The sequence below is a fragment of the Nycticebus coucang genome, chromosome 4, assembly GCF_027406575.1.
Source record: "Nycticebus coucang isolate mNycCou1 chromosome 4, mNycCou1.pri, whole genome shotgun sequence".
Taxonomy (NCBI): domain Eukaryota; kingdom Metazoa; phylum Chordata; class Mammalia; order Primates; family Lorisidae; genus Nycticebus; species Nycticebus coucang.
Window position 1 is genome coordinate 81668136 of NC_069783.1, and position 12153 is coordinate 81680288.

Here is a 12153-nt window from a genome sequence, read left to right on the forward strand (position 1 = left end):
TTTTGCATATTTAATATAAAGGCTTAGAATCTAAGCCTAGATGATTATAGGTTAAAGTTAGAGACTCTGTATAATTCAATTTTATTTTAGTTAATGTTTCCTAAAGCAAAATTACACTGTTTTTGCATGTATTTTTTAGAAACTTCAGGTCATTATTTTGGCTGATAATTAAATTTTCCTTTAGTGTGGAGTCAGTGTAATAAACAATTTCAGGTAAGTTTTTTTTTTTATTTGTGTTTTGTGCATATATGTGTGTCTGAAAAGGTTTTATTTCACCTAAATTCTCAAAAAGTTTCCTGAAGATAGAATTCTTCACTAGCATTCATCCCTTTTCATCATCCTGAAGGTAGGGTACTGACTGCATTTGCTCCTAGTATTGTTCCAGAGCAGACAGCTGTCAGTCTAAATGCCATGCCTGTAAGGTGAATCTGACATTTTTTCTGCCTATATTTCATTTCGATGTTGTTTTTTATCTTTTATTTTCTGTGGTTATCATGTATCTAAGAGGATTAATTTTATTATTACTTATCAGTTTCATTAGGATCTTTAAAGACATGAGTTCATGTCTTTTATCATTTCTAGAAAATATTTACCTTGCCGTTCACCAAATCAGGATGCTGCCTTGTTCTCTTTATATTTCATTTAGGATTCCAGCCAAATGGAAGAGAGACCTCAGTACATATGCTTGGTTTTTTTTCTTCCAGATTTTCATGAATTTTTTCTTTTAGGACTTCAATCTGCTTTTTTAAAATTAAATTTACTTTTCTGTTCAATAACTTTTCAGCTAGGTCGGCCCTGCTTACATTTATTCATATGTCTCAATTATATCATGTGATTCTTTTCAATTTGCAATGACACTGTTCAATTGTTTAGTACTTTACTAATTTTTAAAGTGCATTTTGTATTTCTATGAGCATAATAAACATGTCTATTTTATAATCTGTGTCTGAAAACACCAATAGCTGGCTTCTCTGTGGATCCATTTTATTTAATTTATTTTATTAAATAATTAATAAATAATAAATAATAATCATAATTAATTTTTATTTATTTTATTTACATTTTCATTCTGTCTCTTGATGTATGTTGTCCTTGTGATTCTTTGCTGATCAGTATTTTGAAAAAATCCTATGAAATTACCTTTTATTCTTAAAAAGAAAATTTTCTTTTCCTTTCCAATCACCTGAATCCGTTAGCAGTCCAGAGCCAAGAACTGAAGTCACTCTGAAGTGAGCAGTATCTATTTCTCTACCTATGCTGCACAGCCTTCGGAGTTTCAATCCAGAGCAGAGGTTGTTTTCCTGATGTCTTCATCTTTTTTTTTTTTTAATTTTTAATGATTCCTTTTAAAAAAAAAATCATAGAAGTATGTTTTTGATTAAATGGATTGCTTTTGTAATGCTTGAGGATTCTTTATTCCAGTAAAACTTCTCAGTATAAAGTCCTTCCTTTCAGCGATTTCTCTGAAGTAAATATAGGAACACTTTGGACCCAGCAAAAAAGTACATAGAGTTTTCTGTACAGAAAGTGGTCCATCTTGGGTAGCTGCAAAATTCTGACCTCTATCTCATAGCTTTTGAGTTCTCCAGATGCCCATCACAGAAGGGTTAGTGTGTATCAATTATTCCTCAATTACTAGCATCATTCTGTCATTATAAATATATTTTGTTTTTCATGTTCTGTCATTCTGGAACTCTTATTCATCAGGTATTATGACTTCTATCTTGACAGTTTATGTGGCTGAAATTCTGGACTCATTTTTATTTCTGTGCCTCTTACCTTATTAACTTGGCTGTTTTATCATTTTAACTTCTATTAATTCTATTTAACTAAAATAAATAGTCTATTTGCAAACATATATATACACACACACATGCACGTATATATTTAATTTTCTATGCCTATTGTCAAGTCCTCCTGGCATTCTTTATGAAATAATTTTTTCATAAATCTCTCTAGCATGTAATTTTCTTAACATTCTTTTTCACGAGTCATCCGTTTCTCTAAAGTCACTTGCAGTGTTTATTCTGCCACTCTCTCACATTCTGCTCTAGTTATCCAAGTTTCTTGTCATCCTTTGCTGCTTCTTCATATTTAAGAATAAAGGAATAAGAAGGGTGGCTGGGATCTGTGTTTGGCTCTATGGTTGGTAGGTTTTGATGTCCAGTGAGTGATCAGGAGAGAGTGAACTGTTAGCTCAGGGCTATTTGCCAGAGCTGATCTTTCAAATGCTTTATAAAATGTATTACTAATTCCTGTTCTGTATTTTGGCCATGAAAGTAGAATGTAGCACATTTGAGAACAAAGGGATATGGGCACATAGAATTAATTTTCTCAAGAAATACTGCGAAATATTGGGAAAACTTTGAAAGAAATTAGGAAAGCCATTCCAAGCTTATGATTAAAAAAGATTTATAGTACAGGAAGCAGACTATATCTTTTGGTGTTTGACAAGATAAGATCAATGTAGAAACATGAAATCTTAATGTTGGAATAGCATTTATTGGTATTCTAGCTCAATTTTTGTTTTACACAAATTTTTCTTTCACATGATAGCTTTTTCTCCCAGATAAAAGCAGAGAGGTTATAATTTGACAACATCTTTTAGCTTGAAGTGATCTAATTGTCAAAAAGTTTTTTCCTGTAAAGAGAAGGTGCCAAATTTTCTGATATAAATTGCATGTGATGTGTCTTATGCCTTTATGGACGACATTTCATTATGTAGTCCGTAAACATCAGCATATATTAATAATTGATGAAATCTGTGATAAGGGAAAATAGTAGTTTGCATTCATTTGGTTTGTGAATAAAGTACATTGGCAAATACGTAGGTAGAGCAAACAAACCTTTGGGCATGATGATTAGAGGATCAAAAAAAGGGGAAAAAATGACTTGCTTTCAAGCTATTTAGAAGAATAACAGAAAAGCAATGCAAATTGCAAATGCAATAATATAACCTCGGTTCAGGCTGAATAAAGCAGCTTCCATAATGTAATGTATATCATAGTGACTTAATAAGTATTTGTAAATATTTTTGTTGTGGTCCAGTCTTATCTGTAAACCTAGACAAAGTTAACACCTTAGGTAGCATAATTTCGCATCATAGATTTGGTCAAAAGTTCAATTTCTTTCCTTCTTTCCTTCCTTCCTTCCTTCCTCCCTCCTTTCCTCCCTCCCTCCCTTCCTTCCTTTCTTTCCCTCCTTCTTATCTCCTCCCCCCCTCCTTATCTCCTTCCTTCCTTCCCCTCCTTCCTCCCTCCCTCCTTCTCTTCCTCTCTCTCCCTCCTGTAGGTACACAGGTACATGCCTTTTATTTTAGTGCATTTAGACTGGCTTTAATAATAAATTGGGTAAATTTTCCTATTCTAAACCTATTATTTATTAACATTATTGAATCATGCCAAAAGGCATTTTAAAAAGTTCATGTCACTATCTCTTTTAAGATTAAGCATTGTCAGAAGTTTTATGAAGCATCACAGAGTGAAATTATCAGGTCAATGAAAACAATGAAGATCCAAAATGAGCATCAAATGGAGTGGCTCATATTTCTCACCATCTTTAAAACATGAATTTTGGTTCACTCCATAATCATGACCGGTTTAATATAATGAAGTAGCATTTTATTAAACAATTTTAAAAATAGCCTAAAACAGAAAGTATGAAGTTGTCCATTTGAAATTTCTATATAGTAAAACAACTTTAAAATTTTCAAAGAAAATGATTTTGCAAAGTATTTTTATTATTCAGATAATAGGCAAATTTTATAAGAAAAAAGTGTGAAATTTTTAGGGTATTAAAATATGTTTATAGGCTCATCTTGTGTCTAAAACTAACACCCTTGCTCATTAACACTGAATATGTTAGACTGACCTTCTATGTCTTGCTAGCAACTAAGTGTAATTAACAGAATATGTTTGTTGCAAAAACATAGTGATAGGAATCTGAAAAATACTCCTACCTCCCTGCCACAAACACTCAGAGAAATAAAAGCTTTTAGGAAAAGAAAGCAAAAAATAATTTTTATGTATTAGTTAATTGTCTCTGTCCACTAAACGAAATGAGAAATAAACAATTTCTTCAGGCATACAATACATTGTTGAGAGGGGTACAGATATCAGTTATTAGTACATTCAGCTACATGTATAGACACTCAATGACAGGAATAAACAGTTTCTTTTACCTATTGAGACAGGCAATTGAGGACCGGTGCGGTGATTCTGTGTACTATCTTCCTTACAGTCCTTCTTTGCCTGTGCCACTTGTTTTCATGGTTTCAAAGTGGGCATTCATACTTCCAGTTAATGAACTTGTATTTTAAGCAGGAAGAAGAGGTAAAAAAGAAATACAAAAGCTACATGACAGCTTTTATAAATAAAAGCTTTTATTTCTCTGAGTGTGTTTGTAGAAGTGAAGTAGGAGTATTTTTCAGATTCCAGGAAAATGGTATATTTCTCAAAGTCCCTACCCAGTATAATTTTATATAGTTACCACTGGGTAGAATTTGGACCCCTCTAGCAATAACAGCCTTTTGGAATTTAATAAGGATTTTAATAAGGTACAATGACATCCTAAGAAAAGTTGAGCTCCACTTGTTAACAAGAAAAGAAACAAACAAACAAACAAAAAATGAAAGTGTTTTAAAAAATATGATTTTGTTTTGGAATATAGGAATCAAGAATGCCACATTATATTCCATACAAAAAATTTCTATGATGATATGTTAAACATGATCTGGATAAACAGTGTCAAAAAAACCAATGGCTTTTTTTCTGAAAGTCTTTCATTTGCAAAGCTGTAAGTATTGCCAAGAAAGTTTGTCTCTTACCGAATTTTAGTTAAATTCAAGGTCAGCATTCAATATAGGCAACTATATCGATCCTTTGCTAATTACTCTAATTTCATACCATATTAACTCTCATCCCAACCATTCTGCTAAGTATATAATTTTCTGTTGAAATGGTGACAAAATCCATGATAGTCCCATCAAAAGGAAGTGGAACTTTCATATTTATAAATAGGGATAGAGAGAACCATGTACTTCTGGAGAGTATTTAAAGATTTCATAATTCTGAAGAAATATTCAAGTTTCATTGGTTTGTATTCAGTGTGAAACTTCAGAACCAGGGATGTATTTAACTATTGTCACTGATCTCTCCTCATCTAGAAATTTCTTTCAACCTGGCTTTGTCTAGTTGTGCTAATGAGCAACCAAAAGACATTAATAAGAAAGATGCAAGACAAGAGAGCTCTTTTGTGGCTATTAGTAGAGCTTTTAGAAAAAATTTTCATTTAGTCATAGGTTTCTGGATTAATGATGTTGAATACAAAAACCTTTATATGTTGGGAGGTAGAAAAGACTAGAAGGATAAATTTGTTGTTTGCATCAAAATCCACTCTCAAAAAGATTCTGAAATAAACATCATTTGGCTTTGAATTTTCCTTTACACTATGAAACCACTGAATGTAGTAGTCAATAGAAGAAAACACTTTTTTCCCCCATAAAAACAGTGTATATTGTCTTATAATGTATACCAATATTCTACTGGTATTGAATTTAGGCAACTCTGTGATTAAAGAGAAAGAGAATTCAATATGCTTTAGATCTAATTATTTATAGATACATGCTAGCTAAATATCGCAGCCAAAGTGTCAGTTTATTTGAGAAGCACTGGAGCATTCTTATTTTTTAATCACCATTAAACACTTGAGTTTATTATGTTTTTCGCAGTACACTCCTTGGAATAGATAAATTTAACAATAATGAAAAAATTTCTTTTCTATTCAGTTTAAGGTTCAAGAATTTATAAAAAATAGGACGTCTGCTTCTAAAAAAAAAAAAAAAATGAAATAAAAGCCATCACACTTAGCTTCCTGCCTGAAACAACAAGAATAAGGCTGGTCCCAGTGCAACGGTGTTTACTGCTAATTAATCACAACCAGTTACAGATTCCTTCGTTCCTCCACTCTCACCTCTACCTCTCACTGCTTCACTTGATTAGCCTAAAAAAAAAAAAAAGAGGGCAGCACCTGTGGCTCAAAGGAGTGGGTCGCCGGCCCCATATGCCGGAGGTGGTAGGTTCAAACCCAGCACTGGCCAAAAACTGCAAAAAAAAAAAAAAAAAAGGAGAAGAAGAAGAAAGAAAGAATAAGAATAAATACAAAATTAAAAAGGTGAAATAATGGTTTTCATGACCCTGGACCTAAGGCAATGAGGGACAATGGAAAGATGGAAAATAAATGAAATGAGCCTTAAGGAGTTTTCAGGCCTTAGGGCAGAGGGGGAACCTTGGTGAAGCCAGCAGACTCCTTGAGAAGACTATGGTGGCTAGATGTGGCAAGGCAAATTACCTGGGAGAAGAAAGATATAAAGAGAAATCAACTAAAAAGACGTAGGAAGATCATGAGAGGCCAACTCTTAAATACTTAGCAGACTGCTGAGCAATGCATGAATCTGTGGACATTAGAATGGGAAAAGTACTATCAGTTGTTTGGGAATAAGTCTTCTTCCCACTAGCCAAATTGGAAAAATATATAATTCAAGGGATGTAATTCATGAAGTACAGTACTTAGAAGGGTCTTACTTTGGTTATAGAGAATAATTCACCTAAGACTAAAGAAGGCTCTAAACCCATCAAACAAATGCTAAACAAGTCTTTAGAGGGCAAATTGTTCCAAAAATACTAACTATAATCTGGAAAGAAGATCAGGAATATTTAGAAAAATATAAAAATATTTAGCACATAACTGGACAAAATTCACGTTGTGGGCAATCCAATGAAAAATTAACAGGTATCCAAGGAATCTGGAACTGTAACATATAATTAAGAGAAAATTCCATCAAAATTACCAGCTGACATAGTATCACAATTATCTGGCAAAGATATGTAATCAGTTGTTATAACTGTATTCCACATGTTTAAAAGGTTAAGAAGAGACATGGATGACATAAAAACGACTCAAAACAAATTTCTAGAAATAAAAACTGCAGTATGTGAGGTGGAATATACAACAGAGGAGACTAAAAGCAGACTGTGTGTTGCAAAAAAAGATTTGAGTGAATTTGAAGTCATAGAAAAAGAAATTGTGCAATCAAAGAGAAGGGTGGGGGCAAGATAGTGGCTACAAACATTGCTACATCCTCCCCGTGGGAAGAACGGATTTCAGATAGAGGAGATGCAAATCGAGTGTGGACCATGGAGAGAGGTGCCAGAGCCTGCTGGGAACTCCACAGAGAGAACTTACAACAGGCAAGAAGAAAAAAGAGAAAAGATATAGATAGGGATCACACCCAGGGAGGCTTGGAGCCCAGCGACAGAGGAAGGGACCCCTCTCTCCCTTCCAGGAGACTTGAGAGGCCAGTGGGCTACCAACCTTCCTGGAGGCTTTCCACCCCACAAGCTCAGGGACTGCAGGAACGCGGAACAGCGGGGAGAACTGGCGTGATCCAGAGTTTGGTCTTTATATGTGGGGCCCCTTCCAAGGCGAGTGCCTTGTGAGGCTGGAAAGCTGGCTTTTTTCCACTCAGGGGGTGCTTCTCGCCCTACCTCTCCCCAACATTTCAATGTTTCCCCCAAACGCTGAAATGAGGAGCGCGCTTTGAGCCAGGTATTTGGCAAGCAGCCACTTCTCCGCAGTGAGTGTGTGTTGCAGGCTGGGCTTCCGGTCCAACGCCTTGTCACCCGGGGTGCCTGATTTAGGAGTTCCCTGCCTGTAAGGTGTTGGAAGGAGCCTTACATGGTTGGGTCAGACTGAAAGGTGTGAACAGTGGAGTGGAGAGATGCGGCCACACAGGACATGTTCAGGCCAGGTTGATTGAAAGGGCAACGTGACCCGCCTGGGCAGTGCCAAGACAGGGTCTGTGAGGGGTGGCTAGAGACCCCTTTTATGTGGGGTGGGAGGGAGGGGGCACACTCCAAGGTTGCTTTTCAGGTTAGGACCTTTTGGCTCCACCTTCTGGAGGTGGGGCTAGGCTGCTCCTTGGTGCCTTTGCTTAGGAGAAGATGAGGAGGAGGAGGGGGAAGAAGAAAAGGGTTTGAATGGGCCTGTGCTAAGCCCCCGGCGAAAACAAGCAAGCTAGACTCTGCAGGCTGCTTGGAACACAGGGCAGAGGTCTGGGCGCCACAGTGGAGAGGAGGCCCACGTGGACAGAACTGGTAGGAGAACACTGTTGGTTTCCAAGACGCAGCAGAGAAGAAGAATACCCATTACTCCCCACCCCCAAGGAAAATCACCCTGTTGGATCAGGGGGAATACTCCAGAGAGGCAAAGTCTGCCCCCAGGTGCCATTAACAACAGTCACACGTGAGTATGACCCTTCACCCACTCATTCCAGCCAGGAGAGAAGTTTGGCTGGCTCTCTTCAGCAGGCGTGCTGCTGGCTAGGGCTTCAAAGGAGTGTGGGGTTGAAACTTTTCTCCATAAGGGACTGCCATGGACTCAAGGTGCCTAGTTTGGGAACTCCCTGCACAATAATGTTTCATGGAGTCACAGGCTAGCTGGTCAGATAATACTGAGAAGGGGATGTTTGAGAGAAGGACAGCCAGATTGTGAATCTCAGATTGCCCTGTCTCCACAAACTATCTGGAGGGGTGGGGCAGCTTCAGATGCCCACCAGAGGCTTTCCCCAGAGGCTGGGAGCAGACCGTCCAACCTTACAAAAACTACCTAACCAGCTGTTGTGGAGCTTGAGCAAGCTCACTCTACCCAGCCCAAATCAGCTTCACTCTCCCACCCACCTTTTCTGTGGTGGAGAATAGGGACTTTCTTGGAATTTCCAGGAATTTCCACCACTTAGAGCCTTTGACTGCTTCTCCTGAAAGGCTAGAGCAGGTCAAAGGTCTCAAAAATCACACCACTGCAGCTTGATCCCTCCGGTAAGCACCACCTATGACAGGAAGGCCAATTGGCACAGCCCTTTACGGGCATTTACTGACTGATTCTACAGGGTGAGATCAGTTCTCATCTACATCCACCACCTATGGGCATGTCAATACACTTCATACAGCCCAAAAGACCAGAGCTGGAGAAAGAGAAAGGATTTCAAAAACTCCATCTTCTCTTGTCAAAGTGAGATGAGGGATCTTCCTTACACACTGCTACAGCCTACAAACAACCAGCAACAGAAGAAACCACCATACTAAGGAAATCTATAGCAAAGGCTTCTACCCAGAATCCACATCATCATCAGAGACCCACATAAAAGGCCCAAGTTTCTTACTCAACATATGCTACAAATACACTCATGTAAGTGAGATGAAGGAAAATATCCCCATCTAAAGAAAGGAAAATATAATAACCAAAATGTAAATAGTGAAACGATAAAGAATTCCAGGTATGAATTGTAAGTAAAGTTGCTGAAATTCAAAACAAAATGGAAAACCAAATCAAAGAAACCATAAGAAAAACTATTAACAATTCAGAAAGTGAATGAAAAATTCACAATTCATATCGGGAAACACAAAACACAATGGAAAGATTTAGGAATAGATTACACCAGGCAAAAGAAAGAATGTCAGAATTGAAGAAAACACTTTCAAATTAACTCAGTCAGTAAAAAATAATAAACAGAGAATTAAGAGAAATGAACAAAGCCTGTAAGAATTTAGGATTGTGTTAAATGGACAAGTATAAGAATCACAGGCATCCTTGAGGGTGAAGAAGAAAATGCACCAGGGCTAGAAAATCTATTTGAGGAAATAATTGAAGAAAAATTCCCTGGTCATGCTGGAGACTTAGACATCCTCAATACATTACTAGCAAAGTGAATTTAACAGCACAGCAAAAAGTAATTCACCATGACCAAGTGGGCTTTATCCAGAGATGTAAGGATAGTTTAACATAAATAAATCAATAAATTTGATTGACCACATTAAAAAAATAAAAAATAAAGATTACATGATTATCTCAATAGATGCAGAGAAAGCATTCAACAAAGTTCAGTACCCTTTCATGATAAAAACCCTAAACAAACTAACAGAGAAGGACTATATCTCAAAATTGTAAAAGCAATAGATTCTAAATATGCAGCCAACGTGATACTGAATGGGAAAAACTGAAAACTGGAACAAGACAAGGATGACCATTGTCACCACTTCTATTCAGCACAGTGTTGGAAGTCCTAGCTAGAGCGTCAGGTAAGAGAAAGAAATGAAGTATACCAAGTCAGGAAAGAAAACTATCACCTTCTGCCAACAATGTGATCTTATACCTATAAAACCCCAAAGATTCAGACTCCTGAAATTGACAAAGAAATGAAACAAAGTCTCAGGCTACAAAATCATCATACACAAATTAGTAGCTTTCTTATACACCGTAACAGTCAAACTGAGAGTCAAATAGCAAAGGCTATTTGTAAATGCCATTGTAAATGTAAATGTCATTGTAAATGTAAATGTCATTTACAATAACTACAATGAAAACAAAATACCTAGCAATATTCTTAAGCCAGTGAAAGATCTCCACAAAGAAAACTATGAAACACTAAGAAAAGAAATTGCATAGGATACAAATAAATGGGAAAAACATATCACGCTCACAGATCTGTAGAGTCACTATTGTTAAAAAAACCAAAGCAATTTAATGATTCAGTGAAATTCCCATTAAGATATGTCATTTTTCACAGATATAGAAAAAATGATTCTATGCCCTTTTTTTTTTTTTTTGGAACCAGAAAAGAGCCCAGATAGCCAAGGCAATCTGAAGCAAAAGGAACAAATCTGGAGGTATCACATTACTAGATTCAAAATGTATAATAAGGCTATCGAGGCTATCAACTAAAACAACATGGTACCGGAACAAACATTGAGACAGACTAAAAAACTCAGATATAAAACCATCCACATAGCCAGCTTATCATGTACTGATATATTTGCAGAATTTCTAATATATACTCCTAGGAAAAATAAGTTTACCGCCAGGGGTGTCCAACCCACAGCTCATGGGCTATATGCAGATTATGTGAGGACTTTTACACTTATTTATAATGTTGTATATCATGAAAATTAACCACTGACCTTTTTTTTCTTTTGCTCCTCAGCTTTTGTTAGAATTTGTGTATTTAATGTGTGGCTCAAGACAACTCTTCTTCTACTGTGTTATAGAGAAGGCGAAAGGTTAGACACCCCTGGATAGACTATCACTATAGAATTCAGGTGCTGATTTCCAAAGCCACCTTTTTTCCCTATGCTCTTTACTGTCATTATATCATTTTAAAAATAATACACATTGACACTTTTTCTTTAATTATTTTTTTATTTATTTTTATTTATTTATTTTTTTTGAAACAGGTTATTGCTCTACTGCCTGAGCTAATGTGCAGTGGCATCATCATTGCTTGCTGAAACATCAAACACCTGAACTCAAGTGATCCTCCTGCCTCAGACTCCTGAGTAGCTGCGATTATAGGCACAAGCCACCATGCTTAGATAAGCTTTAGATTTTTCTTTTGTTTTTCCAGAGATAGGGTCTCACTGTCTTGCTAGAGCTGGTCTTAAACTTCTGGGCCCATGTGATCTTCCCATGTTATACTCCCCAAATACTAGTATTATAGGTGTGGACCATAATACCGTGCCTGCTTCCCTTTTTAAACAGTATTTATTTCCTCAACAACCTACTTTTCTTTTAATTTATATAAAGTAACATTTCAATTCGTCTTTGTAATGTACAATTCCTTTTGACTAATGACTAATGATAAAATAGATTTGTCAACATGTTATGGATTCCAGAATAGTTCTATCACTAGTAGTGTTTAGAGAACTTCATAACTTTAAATGTTTATACTAGAAAAGAAGAAAAATCTCCAATGTCCTCTAAGAAATTTAGAATGAGAAAACTAAACATACATTATGAAAATTGAAGGAAATTATAAAGATGAGAACAGAATTAATAAAGTAGAAAAAAGGAGTAAAAAGAAAATCAAAGACAACAGAAAGAGAAAACAATAGAGAGAATCAATAAATAGTTCTTAATGAATTTTATGGAAACATCAATTTTTAGTCTTGCAAAGAAAGAAAAAGAGAAGAAACAAGAAAAATGGTACATTACTTTGGAGCCGACCGTCATGAGATAATAATAAAATAATATGAGAATAACTGTATTCTAATATTAATGTTAATCTATAAAATGCAAAAACTCCTTGAAAGACACAAATTGATA